Below are 26,350 nucleotides of genomic sequence, written 5' to 3' on the forward strand. Positions count from 1 at the left end.
ACTGCAGCTGCACGCTAATGTCTACCCACTAATGACACAGTGACCACAGCTGCACGCCTGATGGTGGTATATACATGTTATGTCTATCCACAAACTGCACAGTGACTGCAGTTGCACGCCTGATGGTGGTCTATAGATGTTATGTCCATCCACTAACTACACAGTGACTGCAGTTGCACGCCTGATGGTGGTCTATAGACATTATCTCTATCCATTAACTGCACAGTGACTGCAGCTGGGTGCCTGATGGTGCTCTATAGATGTTATGTCTATCCACTAGCTACACAGTGACAGCAGCTGCACGCTGATGGTGGTTTATAGATGTTATGTCTATCCACTAACTACACAGTGACAGCAGCTGCGCGCCTGATGGTGCTCTATAGATGTTATTGCTCTATAGATGTTATGTCTACCCACTAACGTCCATCCACTAACTACACAGTGACTGCAGTTGCACACCTGATGGTGGTCTATAGACATTATCTCTATCCACTAACTGCACAGTGACAGCAGCTGCGCGCCTGATGGTGGTCTATGGACTTTATCTCTATCCATTAACTGCACAGTGACTGCAGCTGCGTGCCTGATGGTGCTCTATAGATGTTATGTCTATCCACTAGCTACACAGTGACAGCAGCTGCACGCTGATGGTGGTTTATAGATGTTATGTCTATCCACTAACTACACAGTGACAGCAGCTGCGCGCCTGATGGTGCTCTATAGATGTTATGTCTACCCACTAACGACACAGTGACTGCAGCTGCGCGCCTTATGGTGGTCTATATATGCTATGTCCATCCACTACCAACACAGTGACTGCAGCTGCACGCCTGATGGAGCTCTATAGATGTTTTGTCTATCCACTAACTACACCGTGACTGCAGCTGCACGCTAATGGTGGTCTATAGATGTTATGTCTACCCACTAACGACACAGTGACCACAGCTGCATGCCTGATGGTGGTATATACATGTTATGTCTATCCAGAAACTGCACAGTGACTGCAGTTGCACGCCTGATGGTGGTCTATAGATGTTATGTCCATCCACTAACTACACAGTGACTGCAGTTGCACGCATGATGGTGCTCTATAGACGTTATGTCTATCCACTAACTGCACAGTGACAGCAGCTGCGCGCCTGATGGTGGTCTATAGACATTATCTCTATCCATTAACTGCACAGTGACTGCAGCTGCGTGCCTGATGGTGCTCTATAGATGTTATGTCTATCCACTAGCTACACAGCGACAGCAGCTGCACGCTGATGGTTGTTTATAGATGTTATGTCTGTCCACTGACTACACAGTGACAGCAGCTGCGCGCCTGATGGTGCTCTATAGATGTTATGTCTACCCACTAACGACACAGTGACTGCAGCTGCGCGCCTGATGGTGGTCTATAGATGCTATGTCCATAGACTAACAACACAGTGACTGCAGCTGCACGCCTGATGGTGCTCTATAGATGTTATGTCTATCCACTAACTACACAGTGACTGCAGCTGCGCGCCTGATGGTGGTCTATAGATGCTATGTCCATCCACTAACGACACAGTTACTGCAGCTGCGCGCCTGATGGTGCTCTATAGATGTCATGTCTATCCACTAACTACACAGTGACTGCAGCTGCGTGCCTGGTGGTGGTCTATAGATGTTCTGTCTACCCACTAACTACACAGTGACTGCAGCTGCGCGCCTGATGGTGGTCTATAGATGTTATATCTATCCACAAACTGCACAGTGACTGCAGCTCCATGCTGATGGTGCTGTGATGTTATGTCTATCCACTAACAACATAGTGACTGCAGCTGCACGCCTGATGGTGGTCTATAGATGTTATGTCTACCCACTAATGACACAGTGACCGCAGCTGCACGCCTGATGGTGGTCTATAGATGTTATGTCTATCCATTAACTACACAGTGACTGCAGCTGCACGCCTGATGCTGCTCTATAGATGTTATGTCTATCCATTAACTACACCGTGACTGCAGCTGCACGCTAATGGTGGTCTATAGATGTTATGTCTACCCACTAACGACACAGTGACCGCAGTTGCATACCTGATGGTGGTATATACATGTTATGTCTATCCAGTAACTGCACAGTGACAGCAGCTGCGCGAGTGATGGTGGTCTATAGATGTTATGTCTATCCATTAACTACACAGTGACTGCAGCTGCACGCCTGATGCTGCTCTATAGATGTTATGTCTATCCATTAACTACACCGTGACTGCAGCTGCACGCTAATGGTGGTCTATAGATGTTATGTCTACCCACTAACGACACAGTGACCGCAGTTGCATACCTGATGGTGGTATATACATGTTATGTCTATCCACAAACTGCACAGTGACAGCAGCTGCGCGCCTGATGGTGGTCTATATACATTATCTCTATCCATTAACTGCACAGTGACTGCAGCTGCGTGCCTGATGGTGCTCTATAGACTTTATGTCTATCCACTAACTGCACAGTGACAGCAGCTGCGCGCCTGATGGTGGTCTATAGACATTATCTCTATCCATTAACTACACAGTGACTGCAGCTGCGTGCCGGATGGTGCAATATAGATGTTATGTCTATCCATTAACTACACCGTGACTGCAGCTGCACGCTAATGTCTACCCACTAACGACACAGTGACCACAGCTGCACGCCTGATGGTGGTATATACATGTTATGTCTATCCACAAACTGCACAGTGACTGCAGTTGCACGCCTGATGGTGGTCTATAGATGTTATGTCCATCCACTAACTACACAGTGACTGCAGTTGCACGCCTGATGGTGGTCTATAGACATTATCTCTATCCATTAACTGCACAGTGACTGCAGCTGGTTGCCTGATGGTGCTCTATAGATGTTATGTCTATCCACTAGCTACACAGTGACAGCAGCTGCACGCTGATGGTGGTTTATAGATGTTATGTCTATCCACTAACTACACAGTGACAGCAGCTGCGCGCCTGACGGTGCTCTATAGATGTTATTGCTCTATAGATGTTATGTCTACCCACTAACGTCCATCCACTAACTACACAGTGACTGCAGTTGCACACCTGATGGTGGTCTATAGACATTATCTCTATCCACTAACTGCACAGTGACAGCAGCTGCGCGCCTGATGGTGGTCTATGGACATTATCTCTATCCATTAACTGCACAGTGACTGCAGCTGCGTGCCTGATGGTGCTCTATAGATGTTATGTCTATCCACTAGCTACACAGTGACAGCAGCTGCACGCTGATGGTGGTTTATAGATGTTATGTCTATCCACTAACTACACAGTGACAGCAGCTGCGCGCCTGATTGTGCTCTTGTAGTGATACACGAAATTGCAACCTTGCCAATCAGGGCTTTAGATGACAGCATTAGCCGCTGAAAGCCAATAGTGTATTCAAAGTATGTGCTAAAAATGCTGACAGTAGTCTGTTGTAGCACTTCCATTATGCAGTAGTGAGCTACAAGGAATATGACAGGCAGGGAGGGCCCCCAGCTATGTAGCTAATAGGTTTTTGGAGTGTTTGGAACATCATGGCACCTATATAGCGCTTAGATAGCCAGTCTTAAGCGCTATAAACACTAAGCTATGAGTGCATGCCTTTTAGAGCTTGCAGATGGGGTTAATACATCCCTGCTTCCCTTAGAATATTCAGCCTCACTAACGTTAGCCCTGGCTCCAAGCTAATCTTCCTTTTCTCTGGGAAGGTACTGATAAGACATTCCTCAGCCAGCGCAGATGGGAACAAGGGAGGGGGTAGGAGCGAGCAGGGAGCATCTCAGAGAGAGCTGGGTTTTTTCCATGAACCAGCCTCACAGAGAAAGTTCTGGAACTATGCGTCATGGTGACTGACAGCAAGAGAGTATAAAGTATCCATGCACACATGGGATCAGGGGGAGATCGCCTGTGGACTTGATTCGTGCAGAAACAGGTGCCCGGCATTGGCTCATACGGTGTCCTTCAGCATTGTCCTCTGAGCGGGGCTTGTTTACAGCTAGCTTATGAGGGCCCAAGGTCTCCCCAGTGCTGATTAAAGGGACGTAAGACTGTGTTTCTCTATGTTTCTCTATATTTCTCTATGTTTCTCTATGTTTATCTAAGTTCCATGTTTCACTATATTTTGCATTGCTCTAAGTGTTATGCTTTGTAATATTCTGTAACTTGAATCCCAAATGTATATGAAATTCACTGCTTAGAATAAATATGCTAAAGCTTTGAGGGTGTCATTTGTCACTAGCATGAGATCACTGCTCAGCACAATAGAACCTGTATTTTGGGCTGAATTGGGTATTTTTGCTCTCAAAGGGCTGGCCCCGAGGAAGATTTTGCCCAATATCAAGACATTTGGTGGCAGCTTTGTGGGATTTGTGAAGAGCAGTGCCATGACATGACAAATGGTGTGAGAGAACAAAGTGTAGAGTGGGGAGCAGGCTGTCGCATTTCCTTGATGGTCTCACTGCAGCTCTGAGACTTCAAAAGGCAGCAATGTTGTGTCGGTTTGCCGTGGCCGATAGCTTGTGTGGTTAAGACTCCCTTCAGTAAATCAGTCGTGACTGACTTATTGCATGGGATTGGTGCCAGGGAGTACAAGGCGATAAACAAGCGGGAAATGGCTTTGTTTAAAGCACTCCGATGAATGGTTAAGAAAGATGTATGCTCAATTAGAAAAAGAATTTTATCATGTGGTTTCCCAAGTTTAAAGTTGTAATTTGGAATGCATAATGAGACGGAGTTCTCATCTCTATTCTGTCATGAGGGCAGGAAAAAAAATAATTGCAGGGATTTGACATGCAAATTGTGAATAGTGATTTAACCATTGACTCAGCCCCAGTGTGCTAGCGAGTGGGGGCTGTAATGTTCGGAGGCGAAGGTTCGTCTTTTTTGATGTATGCTTTTGAAGGGTTGGCATTCCTGAATAATGAGGAAGGGGAATGAGCCATGCTTAGGAGAATGAGTAACATCTGTGCTGAGAGCCTAAAGAGTTTTTTCTTTCTTTTGGCAACTGTAAAATTCCATGTGCTAATGGTGGCAAATTCTGTTTAAAGGAAACACACTAAAATGGTTATATTGCATTTTAGGCTGTGCCATGCTTATATTGGGTGAGAGACTCACTTAAAAGGAAAGTGAGTGAATGTTATTTGGATTTTCGATTTTTGTGTACTGATTTGAAATTGCAGAATCAGTTTGCAATGGTTGGGGGGAAAAACAATTTATATTTTTCTAAATTGCCCCTGGAGTATTTTTGACTGTCCCCATGCTATGCCATGGATTTGTGCTGTTGCCTTATAAGTGATGTATGCTTTGAAAATAGTGACCTGTTGACTGTGATACATGGGGAAAAATGTTGTTGACACATTAAACAGCCCACAAGCAATAGAGTGTGGGTTGTTCTTGCAGAAAAAAAAACGTGCAGGGAGCTGCACTAAATATGGCATTTTTATTTTTTAAATGCACTGAACTGAGTGGTTATAGTTTGGCAATGGTACAACAGAATGAAACATCTGTGTGTGATAAGATAGCACAAAGATTTAATGGGTTGTGAGTTCTCTTGAAAGATCGCACATTACAAGAAAAAAAAGACGCTTTGACATTTTGCAAAATTACATGGAGTAGAAAAATGACAAGAAAAGTGCCGCTTTTGAAAAACAAGAGTCTTGCTGTATGTGCAGAGCTTGTGCCTTGAAGCTGTCTTGGGCGAGGTGCGTGAAGGCAAACAAAAGCAGAAACAGTACAAGAAAGAGTTAATCTGGATGAATTGTCTGAAACGAGTGAAGCCGCCACAGTATAAGAGTTATAGGCAAAAGAGATAAGCTGCGTGCTAATGGCGCTGCCAGGTGCACACGAAAGATAAACATGCCTGCATTCCTGAGGAAGGGGGAGCAAAAACAGAGAGCTGTTCAAAAAGTAAAGAATTTGCCCAGTAAACTGTGGTACGGAGCAAAGGCTTCATGCAGGATGGCAGACGGGCACATCACATCTGAACATTTACCTATGCATCTGTGAATGGGCCAAGAAAAGACAGCTGCCCATTCCAACAGACATTACTGTGCAAACCGCATTCCCATGTGATGTGATGTGAAGTGAAGTAAAGCGCTATTGCTGTGCAAGCTGCATTCCAATGCTCCATGTGATGTGAACTGAAGTAAAGCGCTGTGCACTGGAGAAGAAACCTCTAGGCGCTTTGAGAAGAGAAAATACACATCTGGCAAATTGCAAGCTACATTGCCAGGGGATGGAGTAACTGACAAAGACATTATGGCCTTCCAGATGGAAGCAAAACTGACAAAAAGTGCTTAGCCGTTTTACAAGAGACAACATGCAGAGCGGGGCTTTGAAGTACAACATGAACACTGCACATTAGCCATGATCCAGAAGCCACACGGCTTAGTGCAAGAATGAATGATTTGTTGAAGCAACAAAAAAACTGACTCAGACTATCGCACTCAAAGGAGTGGTTCAAAAACAGCAAACGCCCTTTGAAAAAAAAAAATGACAAGTGAAAAAACCAGAGGCTTGAAAAGACACTGCTAAGAAAAGAAAGATAAATAAACAAAGCTGCTCGTACAACTGTAAGCGGTATTGGACTGAAAGACTTTACCTTTGAAAAATGGAGTGATGCCAGCAGGGCAACCTAAACCAAGATCATGGGACACTGGAAGCAAGTTGGCGCCTGGCATTGGTGATCGCTTTGGTGAAAAAGAAAAGCATTGTGCGACCTGGGTACTTACTATATGGCTTTGTAAAAGCACAGATCAGTCTGAGGTACCATTGACCAGCTATGATTGCATTGCACAAATGAGTTTGTGATTAGGCAGTTACACCCCGTATGGTTGAGTGTAAATAAGCCCCCAGAAACATGCAGAAAGGTGATAAATAATTGCAGTAGCAATGACAAAGTGTGTAGTTACCTGATGAGACTTTTTGAAGATGGGGGTGGTATTATGGGAAGGGGTGGATAACGCTGATATTGAAGTTTTGATGACATCCTAACATTTCTGTTTGTATTTTGCCTAGGCAAAGCACGACAAGACATTTCATAATATAGAGAGTGAATGTGCAGTTTGTGGGTGACACTGATCAAAGAAGGGTCAGACGCATTCTCAGAGAAAGCGAGCCACTGCGACATGCTATTTCAACTTTAACGTGCCCTGCACCGCACTCAATGCTGTAACCTGCGAATAGTGTCCAACAGAGTAATAACTTTTGCTGAACTGGCACGATGCAGACTTGGCTAATTATCAAGTATTTGATGCTACACATTTAAATGACATGTTTTGCCCTTTCTTGTTTAAAGGACTATGGACAATGAATTGTGGACTGTAACATCAGGCACCACATACAGCTGTGTGACACAGCAATTGAATGCTAACACATTGAAAAATGGTTTTTAAATGCACTGTTGAGATGAATCTGAAAAAAAAAAAACCAAATGGTTTTACTCTTCCAACTGAATGGCTTTAACCAGAGATGTTTTGTTTTTTTTTTGAAGAAAAAAAAAATATTCTACATTGCACGTAGGCAGGAGAATGATTTATGAACTGTTGGGGCAGCAGAATTATGCAAGCAGGAGCGTAATTTATTTTGAGATAAGATGGGTGCGCACATCAAAGTCACCTGTGCGTAGGTTAAGATTCTTAATTGAAGTAATGCTGCCAAGTGTATGAGCTATAATTTGAAATGGTAATCTTTGAAACACTGGATACTTTTACAGCCAGCTTAAGGCAGGTAAATGAAACCATGACTGACTTGATGTTTGATTTTATGACACAGAGTGTGACACGGTTTTTGTTAAACCAACCAGTTTCATGTTTTTGTGGGGACAGCTGTCTCCAGCACACTAATGCAAAGAGTCACCTTTTGATTGTAAACATTTGGAATAATTCTTTGGAAAAGCGCTACAAATGAGTATCCACATGGAATTGCTAGTGTACTGGCCTGGCACATTGTCAGGCATCTTTTGTAACTGAATGGATACCATTTGTTTAATTTGTCTAATGTGATGTTTTTCTGACCAAGAACTGCAGCGAGTGTTCTCGCCAAGATTTAATGAACTATAACTTGACTAAATGAATTTTTTCCATGGTGTGATGAAACAGCCACTGCCGGATAGTAGTATGGTGTTTGTGGCTGAAGTTAATATTGTATATGGTAGATATCCCACTTGAAGAAGGGTATTCTCCAAGTCACAGAAGGTAGACACTGTGAACCTGTTAGATTTTCCAGTGGTAAGACAACATGTAAATTGTAGACTGGTAATGCACACCTTCATTATTACAGTGCTACACTTAGACATAGATTTATCATGAGGCAATGTTTCCTTAGTACTACCAAGCTGCTACAAATGGAGTCCATTTCTATGGCCCATCACTAGAGTGCGTGTAGCTAGGGAGCTAGATTCATTAATTGCAGGAGCTTTATATGCTTGTGACATAGAAACTGTGCACTATAAGCTAGCCACTATGGGTTCTGATGCCAGCTCTGCTATAGAACTTCTGGCCTAGTGGGGCCCATTGATATGCCCAGCACTGCTACAAGTATTGACAGCCAATTGAAGATAACAGAATTTTAGACATGAAGACATTTTTGTCTGCCATAGGGCAGGTCAACAAGACTGCTAAATACACACAATGCATTGTATGGCAAACATTGTTAAATCAGCAGGTGTTGGCTTTTTACTGGGTGGGGGCGACCATCCTCCACACACTGGCACGCAGAGCTACAGTTACCAGCATACATATGGATTGAATTGCTTGCTTTTGATTGCATGAATAACACATGCCATGCTTTGATGTAAATTAGTAGAATTGTTTTTATTTAGACAACCTGGTGCCCATGGGTTCACCTTGTTCACGAAATTAGATGGTTTCTGGTTGGGTTCCACCTACCTGGGGGAAGTGTCTAGTCACACAGCCCATAGTCACGCTTGAATGCCCTGGGATCAGGGGGAGGGTAGGCCCTTAGGGTGAAAGGCTGCCAGGTTTTAGAATTGGTAACCATACATAAATGCAATAGTGCATTGTAGATTAGACTACACTGGATTGCCTTGACATTTTAACTGCATGCTGCTTTTTAACTGACAATCAGTTATACAAAATTGATTTAGGTATTTTTGTGTAGGCCAGGTTTTGGCTAGAGTAAATGTCCATGTTCACTTGGCGTAGGTATTTTTGTGTAGGCCAGGTTCTGGCAAGGGTATATGTCACTGTTCACTTTGTGTACATTTTTGTTTAGGTAGTGTTTTACCTTGCATGCCACGCTAACTAACCGCTAGAAGATAGTTTGCTTAAACCTCTTGCAAAGCCCCTAGGTCTTTATCACTGCACTAAATACTATGTTGATAGGTATTAGTCAGCATTTGTCGCACAAACGTTGAATAGGGGTGGAATGTAGTGATACACGAAATTGCAACCTTGCCAATCAGGGCTTTAGATGACAGCATTAGCCGCTGAAAGCCAATAGTGTATTCAAAGTATGTGCTAAAAATGCTGACAGTAGTCTGTTGTAGCACTTCCATTATGCAGTAGTGAGCTACAAGGAATATGACAGGCAGGGAGGGCCCCCAGCTATGTAGCTAATAGGTTTTTGGAGTGTTTGGAACATCATGGCACCTATATAGCGCTTAGATAGCCAGTCTTAAGCGCTATAAACACTAAGCTATGAGTGCATGCCTTTTAGAGCTTGCAGATGGGGTTAATACATCCCTGCTTCCCTTAGAATATTCAGCCTCACTAACGTTAGCCCTGGCTCCAAGCTAATCTTCCTTTTCTCTGGGAAGGTACTGATAAGACATTCCTCAGCCAGCGCAGATGGGAACAAGGGAGGGGGTAGGAGCGAGCAGGGAGCATCTCAGAGAGAGCTGGGTTTTTTCCATGAACCAGCCTCACAGAGAAAGTTCTGGAACTATGCGTCATGGTGACTGACAGCAAGAGAGTATAAAGTATCCATGCACACATGGGATCAGGGGGAGATCGCCTGTGGACTTGATTCGTGCAGAAACAGGTGCCCGGCATTGGCTCATACGGTGTCCTTCAGCATTGTCCTCTGAGCGGGGCTTGTTTACAGCTAGCTTATGAGGGCCCAAGGTCTCCCCAGTGCTGATTAAAGGGACGTAAGACTGTGTTTCTCTATGTTTCTCTATATTTCTCTATGTTTCTCTATGTTTATCTAAGTTCCATGTTTCACTATATTTTGCATTGCTCTAAGTGTTATGCTTTGTAATATTCTGTAACTTGAATCCCAAATGTATATGAAATTCACTGCTTAGAATAAATATGCTAAAGCTTTGAGGGTGTCATTTGTCACTAGCATGAGATCACTGCTCAGCACAATAGAACCTGTATTTTGGGCTGAATTGGGTATTTTTGCTCTCAAAGGGCTGGCCCCGAGGAAGATTTTGCCCAATATCAAGACAGCTCTATAGATGTTATGTCTACCCACTAACGACACAGTGACTGCAGCTGCGCGCCTTATGGTGGTCTATATATGCTATGTCCATCCACTACCAACACAGTGACTGCAGCTGCACGCCTGATGGAGCTCTATAGATGTTTTGTCTATCCACTAACTACACAGTGACTGCAGCTGCGCGCCTGATGGTGGTCTATAGATGCTATGTCCATCCACTAACGACACAGTGACTACAGCTGCGCGCCTTATGGTGCTCTATAGATGTTATGTCTATCCACTAACTACACAGTGACTGCAGCTGCGTGCCTGATGGTGGTCTTTAGATGTTATGTCTACCCACTAACTACCCAGTGACTACAGCTGCGCGCCTGATGGTGGTCTATAGATGTTATATCTATCCACAAACTGCACAGTGACTGCAGCTCCACGCTGATGGTGCTGTGATGTTATGTCTATCCACTAACTACATAGTGACTGCAGCTGCACGCCTGATGGTGGTCTATAGATGTTATGTCTACCCACTAACGACACAGTGACCGCAGCTGCACGCCTGATGGTGGTCTATAGATGTTATATCTATCCACAAACTGCACAGTGACTGCAGTTGCACTCCTGATGGTGGTCTATAGATGTTGTGTCTATCCACTAACTGCACAGTGATAGCAGCTGCGCGTGTGATGGTGGTCTATGGATGTTATGTCTATCCATTAACTACACCGTGACTGCAGCTGCACGCTAATGGTGGTCTATAGATGTTATGTCTACCCACTAACGACACAGTGACCGCAGCTGCACGCCTGATGGTGGTCTATAGATGTAATATCTATCCACAAACTGCACAGTGACTGCAGTTGCACGCCTGATGGTGGTCTATAGATGTTGTGTCTATCCACTAACTGCACAGTGACAGCAGCTGCGCGCGTGATGTTGGTCTATAGATGTTATTTCTATCCATTAACTACACCGTGACTGCAGCTGCACGCTAATGGTGGTCTATAGATGTTATGTCTACCCACTAACGACACAGTGACCGCAGCTGCGCGCCTGATGGTGGTCTATAGATGTTATGTCCATCCACTAACTACAGTGACTGCAGCTGCGTGCCTGATGGTGCTCTATAGACGTTATGTCTATCCACTAACTGCACAGTGATAGCAGCTGCGCGCCTGATGGTGGTCTATAGACATTATCTCTATCCATTAACTGCACAGTGACTGCAGCTGCGTGCCTGATGGTGCTCTATAGACGTTATGTCTATCCACTAACTGCACAGTGACAGCAGCTGCGCGCCTGATGGTGGTCTATAGACATTATCTCTATCCATTAACTGCACAGTGACTGCAGCTGCGTGCCTGATGGTGCTCTATAGACGTTATGTCTATCCATTAACTGCACAGTGACAGCAGCTGCGCGCCTGATGGTGGTCTATAGACATTATCTCTATCCATTAACTACACAGTGACTGCAGTTGCGCGCCGGATGGTGCTCTATAGATGTTATGTCTATCCATTAACTACACCGTGACTGTAGCTGCACGCTAATGGTAGTCTATAGATGTTATGTCTACCCACTAATGACACAGTGACCACAGCTGCACGCCTGATGGTGGTATATACATGTTATGTCTATCCACAAACTGCACAGTGACTGCAGTTGCACGCCTGATAGTGCTCTATAGATTTTATGTCTATTCACTAGCTACACAGTGACAACAGCTGCACGCTGATGGTGGTTTATAGATGTTATATCTATCCACTAACTACACAGTGACTGCAGCTGCACGCCTGATGGTGCTCTATAGATGTTATGTCTATCCACTAACTACACAGTGACTGCAGCTGCGCGCCTGATGGTGGTCTATAGATGCTATGTCCATCCACTAACGACACAGTGACTGCAGCTGCACGCCTGATGGTGCTCTATAGATGTTATGTCTATCCACTAACTACACAGTGACTGCAGCTGCGTGCCTGATGGTGGTCTATAGATGTCATGTCTACCCACTAACTACACAGTGACTGCAGCCTGTGCCTGATGTTGGTCTATAGATGTTATGTCTATCCACTAACTACACAGTGACAGCAGCTGCACGCTGATGGTGGTCTATAGATGTTATGTCTACCCACTAACAACACAGTGACAGCAGCTGCACGCCTGATGGTGCTGTGATGTTATGTCTATCCACTAACTACATAGTGACAGCAGCTGCACGCTGATGGTGGTCTATAGATGTTATGTCTACCCACTAACGACACAGTGACAGCAGCTGCACGCCTGATGGTGCTGTGATGTTATATCTATCCACTAACTACGCAGTGACAGCAGCTGCATGCTGATGGCAGTTTATAGATGTTATGTCTACCCACTAACGACACAGTGACAGCAGCTGCGCGCCTGATGGTGCTCTATAGATGTTATGTCTATCCACTAACGACACAGTGACTGCAGCTGCACGCCTGATGGTGGTCTATAAACATTATGTCTATCCACTAACGTCACAGTGAGAGCAGCTGCATGCCTGATGGTGGTCTATAGAAGTTATGTTTACCCACTAACTACACAGTGACTGCATCTCCACGCTGATGGTGCTGTGATGTTATGTCTATCCACTAACTACATAGTGACTGCAGCTGCACGCCTGATGGTGGTCTATAGATGTTATGTCTACCCACTAACGACACAGTGACCGCAGCTGCACGCCTGATGGTGGTCTATAGATGCTATGTCCATCCACTAACGACACAGTGACTGCAGCTGCGCGCCTGATGGTGCGCTATAGATGTTATGTCTATCCACTAACTACACAGTGACTGCAGCTGCGCGCCTGATGGTGGTCTATAGATGCTATGTCCATCCACTAACGACACAGTGACTGCAGCTGCACGCCTGATGGTGCTCTATAGATGTTATGTCTATCCACTAACTACACAGTGACTGCAGCTGCGTGCCTGATGGTGGTCTATAGATGTTCTGTCTACCCACTAACTACACAGTGACTGCAGCTGCGTGCCTGATGGTGGTCTATAGATGTTATATCTATCCACAAACTGCACAGTGACTGCAGCTCCACGCTAATGGTGCTGTGATGTTATGTCTATCCACTAACTACATAGTGACTGCAGCTGCACGCCTGATGGTGGTCTATAGATGTTATGTCTACCCACTAACGACACAGTGACCGCAGCTGCACGCCTGATGGTGGTCTATAAATGTTATATCTATCCACTAACTGCACAGTGACTGCAGTTGAACGCATGATGGTGGTCTATAGATGTTATGTCTATCCATTAACAACACCGTGACTGCAGCTGCACGCTAATGGTGCTTTATAGACATTATCTCTATCCATTACCTACACAGTGACTGCAGCTGCGTGCCGGATGGTGCTCTATAGATGTTATGTCTATCCATTAACTACACCGTGACTGCAGCTGCACGTCTGATGCTGCTCTATAGATGTTATGTCTATCCATTAACTACACCGTGACTGCAGCTGCATGTTAATGGTGGTCTATAGACATTATCTCTATCCATTAACTACACAGTGACCGCAGCTGCACACCTGATGGTGGTATATACATGTTATGTCTATCCACAAACTGCACAGTGACAGCAGCTGCGCGCCTGATGGTGGTCTATAGACATTATCTCTATCTATTAACTGCACAGTGACAGCAGCTGCGCGCCTGACGGTGGTCTTTAGACATTATCTCTATCCATTAACTGCACAGTGACTCCAGCTGCGTGCCTGATGGTGCTCTATAGACGTTATGTCTATCCACTAACTGCACAGTGACAGCAGCTGCGCACCTGATGGTGGTCTATAGACATTATCTCTATCCATTAACTACACCGTGACTGCAGCTGCACGGTAATGGTGGTCTATAGATGTTATGTCTACCCACTAACGACACAGTGACCACAGCTGCATGCCTGATGGTGGTATATACATGTTATGTCTGTCCACAAACTGCACAGTGACTGCAGTTGCACGCCTGATGGTGGTCTATAGATGTTATGTCCATCCACTAACTACACAGTGACTGCAGTTGCACGCCTGATGGTGCTCTATAGACGTTATGTCTATCCACTAACTGCACAGTGACAGCAGCTGCACGCTGATGGTTGTTTATAGATGTTATGTCTGTCCACTGACTACACAGTGACAGCAGCTGCGCGCCTGATGGTGCTCTATAGATGTTATGTCTACCCACTAACTACACAGTGACTGCAGCTGCGTGCCTGATGGTGCTCTATAGACGTTATGTCTATCCACTAACTGCACAGTGATAGCAGCTGCGCGCCTGATGGTGGTCTATAGACATTATCTCTATCCATTAACTGCACAGTGACTGCAGCTGCGTGTCTGATGGTGCTCTATAGACGTTATGTCTATCCACTAACTGCACAGTGACAGCAGCTGCGCGCCTGATGGTGGTCTATAGACATTATCTCTATCCATTAACTGCACAGTGACTGCAGCTGCGTGCCTGATGGTGCTCTATAGACGTTATGTCTATCCACTAACTGCACAGTGACAGCAGCTGCGCGCCTGATGGTGGTCTATAGACATTATCTCTATCCATTAACTACACAGTGACTGCAGTTGCGTGCCGGATGGTGCTCTATAGATGTTATGTCTATCCATTAACTACACCGTGACTGTAGCTGCACGCTAATGGTGGTCTATAGATGTTATGTCTACCCACTAATGACACAGTGACCACAGCTGCACGCCTGATGGTGGTATATACATGTTATGTCTATCCACAAACTGCACAGTGACTGCAGTTGCATGCCTGATAGTGCTCTATAGATTTTATGTCTATCCACTAGCTACACAGTGACAACAGCTGCACGCTGATGGTGGTTTATAGATGTTATATCTATCCACTAACTACACAGTGACAGCAGCTGCGCGCCTGATGGTGCTCTATAGATGTTATGTCTACCCACTAACGACACAGTGACTCCAGCTGCGCGCCTGATTGTGGCCTATAGATGCTATGTCCATCCACTAACAACACAGTGACTGCAGCTGCACGCCTGATGGTGCTCTATAGATGTTATGTCTATCCACTAACTACACAGTGACTGCAGCTGCGCGCCTGATGGTGGTCTATAGATGCTATGTCCATCCACTAACGACACAGTGACTGCAGCTGCACGCCTGATGGTGCTCTCTAGATGTTATGTCTATCCACTAACTACACAGTGACTGCAGCTGCGTGCCTGATGGTGGTCTATAGATGTCATGTCTACCCACTAACTACACAGTGACTGCAGCCTGTGCCTGATGGTGGTCTATAGATGTTATGTCTATCCACTAACTACACAGTGACAGCAGCTGCACGCTGATGGTGGTCTATAGATGTTATGTCTACCCACTAACAACACAGTGACAGCAGCTGCACGCCTGATGGTGCTGTGATGTTATGTCTATCCACTAACTACATAGTGACAGCAGCTGCACGCTGATGGTGGTCTATAGATGTTATGTCTACCCACTAACGACACAGTGACAGCAGCTGCACGCCTGATGGTGCTGTGATGTTATATCTATCCACTAACTACGCAGTGACAGCAGCTGCACGCTGATGGTGGTTTATAGATGTTATGTCTACCCACTAACGACACAGTGACAGCAGCTGCGCGCCTGATGGTTCTCTATAGATGTTATGTCTATCCACTAACGACACAGTGACTGCAGCTGCACGCCTGATGGTGGTCTATAAACATTATGTCTATCCACTAACGTCACAGTGAGAGCAGCTGCATGCCTGATGGTGGTCTATAGAAGTTATGTTTACCCACTAACTACACAGTGACTGCATCTCCACGCTGATGGTGCTGTGATGTTATGTCTATCCACTAACTACATAGTGACTGCAGCTGCACGCCTGATGGTGGTCTATAGATGTTATGTCTACCCACTAACGACACAGTGACCGCAGCTGCACGCCTGATGGTGGTCTATAGATGCTATGTCCATCCACTAACGACACAGTGACTGCAGCTGCGCGCCTGATGGTGCTCTATAGATGTTATGTCTATCCACTAACTACACAGTGACTGCAGCTGCGCGCCTGATGGTGGTCTATAGATGCTATGTCCATCCACTAACGACACAGTGACTGCAGCTGCGCGCCTGATGGTGCTCTATAGATGTTATGTCTATCCACTAACTACACAGTGACTGCAGCTGCGTGCCTGATGGTGGTCTATAGATGTTCTGTCTACCCACTAACTACACAGTGACTGCAGCTGCGTGCCTGATGGTGGTCTATAGATGTTATATCTATCCACAAACTGCACAGTGACTGCAGCTCCACGCTAATGGTGCTGTGATGTTATGTCTATCCACTAACTACATAGTGACTGCAGCTGCACGCCTGATGGTGGTCTATAGATGTTATGTCTACCCACTAACGACACAGTGACCGCAGCTGCACGCCTGATGGTGGTCTATAAATGTTATATCTATCCACTAACTGCACAGTGACTGCAGTTGAACGCATGATGGTGGTCTATAGATGTTATGTCTATCCATTAACAACACCGTGACTGCAGCTGCACGCTAATGGTGCTCTATAGACATTATCTCTATCCATTAACTACACAGTGACTGCAGCTGCGTGCCGGATGGTGCTCTATAGATGTTATGTCTATCCATTAACTACACCGTGACTGCAGCTGCACGCCTGATGCTGCTCTATAGATGTTATGTCTATCCATTAACTACACCGTGACTGCAGCTGCACGTTAATGGTGGTCTATAGACATTATCTCTATCCATTAACTACACAGTGACCGCAGCTGCACACCTGATGGTGGTATATACATGTTATGTCTATCCACAAACTGCACAGTGACAGCAGCTGCGCGCCTGATGGTGGTCTATAGACATTATCTCTATCTATTAACTGCACAGTGACAGCAGCTGCGCGCCTGACGGTGGTCTTTAGACATTATCTCTATCCATTAACTGCACAGTGACTGCAGCTGCGTGCCTGATGGTGCTCTATAGACGTTATGTCTATCCACTAACTGCACAGTGACAGCAGCTGCGCACCTGATGGTGGTCTATAGACATTATCTCTATCCATTAACTACACCGTGACTGCAGCTGCACGCTAATGGTGGTCTATAGATGTTATGTCTACCCACTAACGACACAGTGACCACAGCTGCATGCCTGATGGTGGTATATACATGTTATGTCTGTCCACAAACTGCACAGTGACTGCAGTTGCACGCCTGATGGTGGTCTATAGATGTTATGTCCATCCACTAACTACACAGTGACTGCAGTTGCACGCCTGATGGTGCTCTATAGACGTTATGTCTATCCACTAACTGCACAGTGACAGCAGCTGCGCGCCTGATGGTGGTCTATAGACATTATCTCTATCCATTAACTGCACAGTGACTGCAGCTGCGTGCCTGATGGTGCTCTATAGATGTTATGTCTATCCACTAGCTACACAGTGACAGCAGCTGCACGCTGATGGTTGTTTATAGATGTTATGTCTGTCCACTGACTACACAGTGACAGCAGCTGCGCGCCTGATGGTGCTCTATAGATGTTATGTCTACCCACTAACGACACAGTGACTGCAGCTGCGCGCCTATGGTGGTCTATAGATGCTATGTCCATCCACTACCAGCACAGTGACTACAGCTGCACGCCTGATGGTGCTCTATAGATGTTATGTCTATCCACTAACTACACAGTGACTGCAGCTGCGCGCCTGATGGTGGTCTATAGATGCTATGTCCATCCACTAACGACACAGTGACTACAGCTGCGCGCCTGATGGTGCTCTATAGATGTTATGTCTACCCACTAATGACACAGTGACCGCAGCTGCACGCCTGATGGTGGTCTATAGATGTTATATCTATCCACAAACTGCACAGTGACTGCAGTTGCACGCCTGATGGTGGTCTATAGATGTTATATCTATCCACAAACTGCACAGTGACTGCAGTTGCGTGCCGGATGGTGCTCTATAGATGTTATGTCTATCCATTAACTACACAGTGACAACAGCTGCACGCTGATGGTGGTTTATAGATGTTATATCTATCCACTAACTACACAGTGACAGCAGCTGCGCGCCTGATGGTGCTCTATAGATGTTATGTCTACCCACTAACGACACAGTGACTCCAGCTGCGCGCCTGATGGTGGCCTATAGATGCTATGCCCATCCACTAACAACACAGTGACTGCAGCTGCACGCCTGATGGTGGTCTATAGACATTATCTATATCCATTAACTACACAGCGACTGCAGCTGCATGCCTGATGGTGGTCTATAGATGCTATGTCGATCCACTAACGACAAAGGGACTGCAGCTGCACGCCTGATGGTGCTCTATAGATGTTATGTCTATCCACTAACGACACAGTGACTCCAGCTGCACGCCTGATGGTGGTCTATAGATGCTATGTCGATCCACTAACGACACAGTGACTCCAGCTGCACGCCTGATGCTGGTCTATCGATGTTATTGGAGGCTATCTGAAAGCACATTGAGTTTAGGGTTCGCTTTAGAGCTTTGCATCGAACACCCAAATCCCAGGTAAGCATCGTAAAACCAGTTTAAAGAAAACCTTGTTTTCTCGAATTACAGTGGAAGTGGAATTTGCAAAACCTTTTTTTCACTGTTGGATTAAATCTGGTTGGACGCGCACCTATATAAGGCACATACTTTAATATTCAGTATCTCTTTGGCTAAGGCATTTGAAGAGGCTCTGGTTAATGTTTACGAATTAAGTAGGACGGGATCTATGTTAAAACAGTGCGTTTTAAGATTAGAGGTAGTGTAGGCTAGGGTAGATTAGAGGTAGTGTAGGCTAGGGTAGAACTCAAATGAGATTAGGAATCTCCTTTGAGGAATTATAACTTTAGATATGTTTTATTACGGAGAGAGTACATATTCACATGGTGACCGCTGATTTATTCTGTATGAGAACAGAGTTCCAGAATGTCAGAGTGTGTATTTAGTTTATAGGAGAGAGCGCAAAATCACAGCAAGGCATTGGCTTTATTCCTATGGGAACACAAGACTCACAAACTCACAAAAGGAGTTGGAGGCTTTCCTTATAGAACAGACTATCACAGCGGGACAGTGCATTTGTTCCAGAAAGTCCAGTAAATTCCAGAGTGTTGCCTGATTTTTGCACGAGGGAGCAGCAATTCTTTGACCGGGTTCTGAAACTGTGACACCCTTGTTTCTTTTCTTAAGGGTGCAGGGTTAAGTGATTGGTTTGTTTGTTTGTTTGTTTATTTATTTGTTAATGCGCTCCGAGCCCGTGGGCATCTGGGCGCAGCAGTACAAGAGGACTCGAAACTTAGTTACAAAGCCTGACACAGGCTGTTACAGAGAAACATTGGTTGGTTACAGTAGGTGATACAATGCATATAAAATATCAAGTTTAAATGCAAAAAGAGCAGCATTATAACAGGTTGTGCCGTTACCACTAGGGTGAGGGACGTTGCATGTCGTTGTTGTGCAGCCATTTGAGAGCGTAGGATCTAAATCTTGTGTAGGGTAAAGGGCATCTAAGGTCGGGTGGGAGTGTGTTCCATGATTGTGCAGCTCTAACTGGGAAACTTGCACCGCCCGCTGTGGTAAGTTTGAATCTGGGGACTTCCAGTAGGAAGGTATTGGCAGATCTCGTCAGTCGGTTAGAGGGTCTCCAGTTGATTCTTTCCGCTAGGTAGGGGGGTGCTTGATTGTTGAGGCATTTAGAAGTGAGGGAATTAGTTTTAAGAAGGATTCTGTCCTTTATCTTTAGCCAATGGGCTTCAATCCGATGTTTGGAGATATGTTCTCTGCGTGGGATGTTCAGAGCTGCTCTAAGAGCGTTATTTTGCAATCTCTGGAGTTTGTCAGTGACCGACTTGTTGGCACCTGAATATAAGGCGTTGCAATAGTCGAGTCTAGACATGACAAGGGCATTGGCCAAGGTGAGGCAGCTGGCACTGGACAGGAAGGGTCTGGCGGCACGGATGAGTTTACACGTGTAAGTGGTTGAGGAGGCGAGGGAATTCACTTGCTTTTTGAGGGTGAGAGCTGAGTCAAGGTAAAAACCCAACGTTTTGACCTCGCGCATAACCTTAATAGTATTGTTATCAATGTTAAATGAGGTGTAGTCCGGGGTGAGTTTGGATAGTTTGTGGTCTGAACCGAGGAGCAGGATTTCAGTTTTATCGTCGTTCAGGCAGAGGCCATGTGTGGCCATCCATGCTTGAATGAGGATGTAAATTTTGTTCACCAGAGCCAGGTCCACTTCGTAGTTGCCCGAAAGGGGTATGAGGATCTGGGTGTCATCTGCGTAATTAGTGTAGGTGACGCCCAGACTGTCCAACTTGTCGAACAATGGCTTGGTGAAGATATTGTACATAGTGGGTGAGACACAGGAACCCTGTGGGACTCCACATGTGATTTGGATGGGGTCAGCACAGGTAGTGGAGGAGAACACTCTCATAGTCCGGTTGGCTAGAAAGGATTGGACCCAAGCTATAGCGTCTCCTGTGAAGTTGGCAGCCAGCTTGAGGTGGTTGCATAAGACTGCATGGTCCACCAGATCAAAAGCTGCTGACAAGTCCAGTAAGAGTAGCAACGCTGTTTTCCCATTATCCTTAAATTCCTCAATTTTGGTTTTGAGGTCTATCAGGGCAGTTTCCGTGCCATGGAGCGGGCGGAAGCCCGATTGGCGCGAGCCTAGTAGATGATTAGCTTCTAGGTACTCTTGAATTTGGATATAGGCTACTCTGTCGATAATTTTTAGTAGGAAGGGCACTGTGGTAATGGGCCTATAGTTAGTCGGGATAGAAGGATCGAGGGTTTGTTCTTTGAGAAGGGGGAGGACACAGGATTCTTTTAAGTTGGCTGGCACTGTGTTAGATTTGAAGGATGAGTTAATAAGCTTTGAGATGAAAGGGGCTAAGTCTCTGGCAGCGTCCTTTATTATTTAAGCTGGGCAGCTGTCGCCCTTACAGTTAGAGGGCTTCAGTGAGCGGATGGCCTTTTCAGTGTCGATGATGGAGATCGGTTTAAAGCTAAAAGGGGGGATAGTGGTAGGTTCAGTTACTGGAGGCAGTTATTGATCAGTAAGAGAGAGGGCGTTTTTTTGTTCGTTATTTTAAGTTGGAGGGTGGCGATTTTGTTTGATAGGGCATTCTGTATATTAGTGCACCATATCTTGTCCTTTGGGACCGTGTCAGATGGTTGGATAGGGGATTCCATTTCCCGGAGGATGGCAAATAGTTCCTTAGTATTCGTTTTGGCATTGGTAATTCTGTCATTGAATACATTTCTTTTGGTGTTGATGATTTCAGACTTGTAGTGTTTTGTAACTTGGGTTAACTTGGCTTTGTTGTCGTTAGTGGGCGAATTACGCCAGATGGTTTGGAGTTTTCGTTTCTGCTTTCTAAGGTCCTTAAGGTGGGGGGTGAACCAGGCGTTGAGGTGGGCTTCTTGCTTAGCTTTGCGTAATTTTGCAGGTGCAATGGTGTCTAGTGCGTGAGACATAGCTTTGTTAAAGGTGTCTACTAGTGTATCTGGGTCAGTGTTGTCCTTCAGACCGTTGATAGTGGGGAGGAGGAGGGGGATAAGTTTTTCTGTAGTAATATCTTTTTTATTTCTGGTGGGGAGTGGTGGTATCATTTTGATAGTCTTGGGGCTGGGGAGGTCAAGTGTGGCAGTGAAATTTATTAGAAAGTGGTCGGTCCATAGTTGAGGGGTGATGGAGGTGATGACTATGTTACAGTTGAGTTCTGAGACCCAGTCAAGGGTTCTGCCTTTAGCATGTGTGGGGGAGAGAATTTTTTGGGTAAGGCCTTGGTCGTTTAGGATAGCTGTTATAGCAAGGGCATTTTTATTGCCTGGTTCATTGAAGCCGATGTTGAAGTCGCCCATCAGCAACGTTTGCGAGTGTTTTTGGGTATTGTTCGCTATGAGGGTAGTAAGGTCATCTTCAAAGGTTCCCAGGGGACCTGGGGGCCTGTAGATCAGGTGAATGGCTAGCGTGCGGTTATTGGAGAGTTGCATTTTTGCTGAAAGTACTTCGCAGGAAGCACAGGGGTGTGAGGTGGTGAGTCGGATAGGCAAGGTGGTTTTCGCGATGATTGCTAGGCCACCGCCTTTAGCGTTAGGTCTGTCTACTCTGTGGATCTGGTAGTTGTCAGGTATGGCTAACATCAGTGAGGGTCCTGCTGCCTCATGGAGCCAGGTTTCTGTTACGGCAAGGAGGTCAATGCTACTGTTGTTCAGTATGTCAGCAATTTCAATTGCATGTGCTACCCTGGATCTGGCATTGATAAGGTGAGAGACCAACATGGGTTTTCATGTTTCATCATTGATGCGAGACCAACATGGGTTTTCCTCTGGGGGAAGAAAATTACTGCGACAGGGTTCAGAATGCCACCATTTTTTGGTGTCGAGCAGCAAACTACAGTGACTGGTATTGCGGTACATCCTTTTGAGGAAATATTAATTCACTCTGACTGTTTATAAGTGGCAAAAAACGCCTCAATCCTCACTAAGAAGTTGGAGGGCTCTTTCTGGCTGCAAAGAACCACAAAACTGCTCTGGAAGTCTTGACCGCCTGCTTGAGATTTGAGCCAGAGTGTAATACACAACAAACCTGGGAGGATGGTCCGTGGTCCTGCCCAAACCCCCCCCCCCCCCACCTAAAAGGTTTGGGAGGATGATGGACGAGCGAGGAGTGACACCAGTCACTGACTGGAATCACTGCTGGACTGATTGATCCTGTAATCATTCTGGAGACGATGACATTGAGTACCATTCTATTGTGGTGTGATTGTAATGAAACACTTGATATGTTTCTATTGTTTGGCAGAAAATGGCCTCATAACTCGACATTTACTTGGTAATAAATCCTTGCCCTGAGTAGGGAATAATGGAAAACATTATTTGCTCAGAATTTCTCTTTGCTTCTGCTCTTCTTTTATACAAATCAGTAACAGCTGTTGCCGGTCTTCCAGAAACGCTGAGTATCGAACACAAAGGGCCTGTTATGAAAGGGTCTTCCAGGCCAGTGCCATGGCATCCGTTCTGCGAGCCTGGGAGGGAAGCCTGCTGTGAGCTGAAGGAGGCTTTATACCAATATGTCTTTCGCGTTTATTATTCCACGGTCAGTTGCAGGGACTAGTTCTCCTCGACACTAGATGCCATCAGGATGCTCGGTTTTACTTTGTTCTACAAATGGCTAACTTTATAATACCGCTCATAAAGCGAAATAAACAACTTACCACTTGATTAAACATGTCTGTAAGTTGTTCAACTAACCTGGACATGCACTTTCTTTCTTGCACAATATTAGTTAGGGATAGTGGCATTATTAAAGAATATGACTTCTGTTCCTAATTCTATTTCAAATGCTTTATTTGTAATGCCAAACACATGTGTCACTGTTTAAATCTTCCATGATATTTGATTTTAGTATAATATATTTTTGAATTAATGGATAACTTTTATTATGTTCTTACCTTAACTTTATCATGTCTAATGTTTGCAGACTGTAATTTTTTGTTGGTTTAACTTTAACTATTTTGTACAAAATATTTTGTTCAAATAATTCCAGATTTGTTTTATGGTTAGGGGATTGTTTTTGATTTGTAATGTGCATACACCCAATATCCGTTTCATTTTTCATAAATGTTTTATATTCATTCAGAGTGTGTGAAATGTAGCTACTGTACACATTCATGTACATATTGTGTAGAAAATGTACATTTATTCTGAGCATGTGTAATGTACATATTTTCCATGTTCCTGAACTTTTTGTATAGAGGTTGTATGTAAGATGTGCATTCATTGTGGTAATGCGGCAAATATACATAGAGCATGTCTTCTAAGAGCACGTGTAGTAAACGCGCGTGTCATAGTGCGCATCGTAGTAGCGCATGTCATAGCAGTGCATGTCGCAAGAGCACATCTTGCGGGAGTGTGTGTTGTAGCAGTGTGTTGTAGGACCATGTGTCGTATGAGCACATGTCCTAGAAGTGTGTGCTAAGAAGGTGTAGTAGGAGCACATGTTGCAGGAGCACCTGTCATAGCATATGTCATAGGAGCATGAGTGGTAAGAGCTTGTGTACTAACATCGTGTCATATGAGTGTGGGCCGTAAACGAGTGTGTTGTTGGAGCACTTGCTGTAGGTTGTGTGGTAAGAGGGGGTTTTGTAGGAGCACGTGTTGTAGGTTGTGTGGTAAGAGGGGGTTTTGTAGGAGCACGTGCTGTAGGAGTGCCTGTCTCAGGAGCACTTGTAGGAGCGTTTGTCATAGGTGAACTTGTCGTAGAAGCATGTCTCCTGAAAGCATGTATCGTAAGAGCGTGTGTCGTAGGCGTATGGGCCGGATGTGTGTACAGGGTATAGACTGAGTGGGCAATGCCCACCCAAAATCTGAAAATGCCCACTCATCAGCACTGTAGGGGCATTTACAGAGGTTAATGTCACTGCGGTGGGCCCAACTACATTAGGCAATCCTGGCTGTGCCTCTGGCATGGGCTGTAGGATCATGTGTCATAGGACTGCATGTCGTAGAACCATATGTTGTAGGAAGGTATCTTAGCAGGGCGTGCCATAGGAGCACATGTTAGAGAATGTGCTGCAGGAGCATGTCTCGTGATTGCATGTCTTAGCAGTGCATGTCATAGGTGCACGTGTTCTAGGTGCTCTTGTCGTAGGAGCATGTCTCATAGGAGCCTGTGTCGTAGGAGCTTGTGTCGTAAGACTGCTTGTAGAAGGAACATGTCTTGGAGTGGTGCATTTTGTAGGAGGGTGTTGTAGATTTACATGTCATAGGAGCATGTGTCACAGGAGCACGTCGTGTGAGACTGAGTCATAGGTGTGTATAATATAGGAATGTGTTTTTGTAGGAGCACATTTCCTAGTAGCTTATGTTGTCACAGGAGCATGTGTCATAGCAGCGTGCATACTAAGCGTGTGTGTTGTAAGAGTGTCTTGTAGGACCATGTGTCATAGGAGTTCATGTTGTGGGAGTGTGTTAGAAGAGTGTGTTTTAGGTACACATGTCGTAGGAGCACATATCTTAGCATATGTTGTAGTAGCCTTGGTCATATGACCTTTTGTATACTAAGAGCTTGTTAGGGCTTGCAAACAAAGAGCTTGTCATAAGAGTGTGTGTCAAAGGAAAATGTGTCATAGAAACATGTGTCGTAGGAGTGGCTGGTAAGAGGGTGTTTTGCAGGAGTGCTTGAGGTATTGGCGCATGTCACTGGAGCACTTGTAGTAGGAGTGTTTGTCATAGGTGCACAAGTAAAATCTAACATACTCCTAGGAGTGATAAGATGCTGCAAGCTTTTATGCTGGGGGTTTAAATAGCCAGCCGGCTCTGGTATGATGCTGGAGTATCCCCATGTCCATTGCCGATGCAACGGGAATGCTCTTCCTTCTGCGCATGCACAGATCCAGGGAGCTGGTCCTCTGCACATGTGCGGTGCTGGCATGTTAGATGTGCCTACTGTGCCACGGTTCCCAAGTTCATGGAAACCGCTGCTCCTCCCTTCCGGCACCACACTGCCCAGCGTCCAGGAACCTCCATGCCTGTGGACCGCCATGCTCCAATTCCACGAGCCACTAACCCGTTCCTCTGCATCTGCCCTACTGACCACCCCAGGCTGGTAAGTGGCATGTGGGGTAGTGCATGTCACATAGTAGCGTGGATGGTAGGAGCACACGTTACAGGGGCGTGCATAGTAAGAGTATATTATTTGTGTAGATACGGTACACATGTTTATCTCACACACGTACATAGGCTTTGCATGTAACCTTTTACTTCATTCTGCTCATGAATTGTATGTCTCCCATATATGTGCGTTTTCAATACGTAGAAGAGGTATACATATACAAACGAAGGTTTACACTGTTGGTGCAA

The 26,350-nt window shown here is 45.3% G+C and overlaps 1 protein-coding gene across 1 annotated transcript in view; it reads right to left on the minus strand.

The window, feature by feature from the left end:
- Nucleotides 1-26,350, minus strand: part of LOC138516918 (probable carboxypeptidase X1) — a 547,949-nt gene that overhangs the window by 273,701 nt on the left and 247,898 nt on the right. The gene's annotated exons all lie outside the window — the stretch shown is intronic.

This window comes from Ambystoma mexicanum, chromosome 6q, assembly GCF_040938575.1.
Source record: "Ambystoma mexicanum isolate Mex_15411 chromosome 6q, UKY_AmexF1_1, whole genome shotgun sequence".
Classification (NCBI taxonomy): Eukaryota; Metazoa; Chordata; class Amphibia; order Caudata; family Ambystomatidae; genus Ambystoma; species Ambystoma mexicanum.